The following is a 1,729-nucleotide window of genomic DNA, read 5'->3' as shown; positions in this document are numbered from 1 at the left end:
TTTGATGCGTCTCTGTGTTCGTTTTTTATTTTTCCGTAAGAATTTTTTCCGAAGAAAATTTAGCGATACAAGTCCTTTCTTAAATAAAACTAGTTTATTCTTTCTCAACTCAACTTTGCAATACACTTAATTTCCACAGTCACTTTAACATAAACACACGCTATAATTCACAACGATTTACGCACTTTATTTACGGTCACTACCGCGCTTGAATCAATTGTCCGTCTCTGTCTGTCTGCAAATCTGTTCTTGCCGTCACTTTATTTGCCGGCTTATATATTCTAAATACGTACATCCAGATTACACTCGTCTCTTCGTGAATCTTCTAGATACTCATCACGTGTTACTAGAGTCACGTGACTTCCGTTGTCGTAACAACATTTTTTTTTCTTCCTTAAAGATTCTACAAGCTGCTTTTATTTGCACGCTATACACCAAAGGGTAAAAGCACACATAAAATGGAAACTACGTGGGCCTTTGATTTGGGAGTTACAGTTAAATGGTCATAAATCGACCCGAAGATGCAATATTTAAATGAAATGAGTCCATAACAGCTGCATGTATTGGACCTTCCCAAAAACGACAGTAAAAATAAATTCACAAGTTACTGCTCATGACGATTTATCAATGAAGAAGAAGTGGTACCAAGATAGTATTGAAAGACATGTAAGGGTGATCTGTGTATAGCTGTATCATCCCTATATTTTTGTTTGCATTCTTTATGGCACTGCAATCCCTACATCAGTTTACATTTACAAAATTATTTTTATTATTTGTTTTCTAACATATTTTACTCTGACTGAAAGTTGGTGTATTCTATGAATATATGAAATATAAGTTAATATTATGTGTATTGATGTTTTCCTTCACTTCGTACATAACATAGCGGTTGGTTCCCTAAGGACACCAATTGTATAGTGTACAAAGCATTGAGTATTCTACATGTTACTGTCATCTAATGTCCATTTATTATTTGCTGGTAATTCCTGTTTCACGTTGTACTTAAGCTTTTCAAAAGGAACACAGTATTTATGTAAAAAAGCTAACTTCAAGGGGTAATGATAACATCGTTTACACTAGAATTAGGATTTGTTAAATTACTACTAGTTATTACGACTAAGGGATGACATTGAGCACTGCCCAGAAACACATAGAGTGTATTTAGGTTTAAACTGGCGTTAGTGATAAAGTAGTTGTAATTTGGTCGGTTGGTCACTTTCTTGTTTGTTATTTTAGCGATTGTTTCTTGCCTTGTTTTGGAGGCTTGTTGGGTAGACAAAGAAATGAAAGTGAAGGGAAATCATCTTTTAAAGTAAAACTCTCTGTCACAGTTGATTTTTTAGCGTGCATATTTGTATTGTTACGACAGCGGAAGTCACGTGACGCTGCTGGCGCGTTGGCGCTGGTGGCGTGCGTAAGGAGTTTCTCGAATGATCGGAGAAGTCCGAGTGTGTTCGAGATGCCCTCTTCGTTAGTATATAAGCCTGGCAGGGAAAGCCAACAGGGAGATAAATGAAGAGAGAGAGCAGTAGTTACTTTGAGTTCCGTGTAATTTATGTTTCTGTTAGTTTCGAGCTAGTGAGCCGTAAAGTGTGTGTTTTGCACTCGTCGAGAGCGAACTTGAGATTGTGAAACGCTGTGATTTATAGCGTGTACTATAAAAATTGTTAATTATAATGTGACGAGAAACGTATTGATTGTGGAACTACTGTATACTAAAAGTTTGTAT

The sequence above is a fragment of the Limulus polyphemus genome, unplaced genomic scaffold (genome assembly GCF_000517525.1).
Source record: "Limulus polyphemus unplaced genomic scaffold, Limulus_polyphemus-2.1.2 Scaffold720, whole genome shotgun sequence".
NCBI classification, from domain to species: Eukaryota; Metazoa; Arthropoda; class Merostomata; order Xiphosura; family Limulidae; genus Limulus; species Limulus polyphemus.
The sequence above is the reverse complement of the archived record's forward strand: the minus strand, read 5'-3'. Positions refer to the sequence as shown.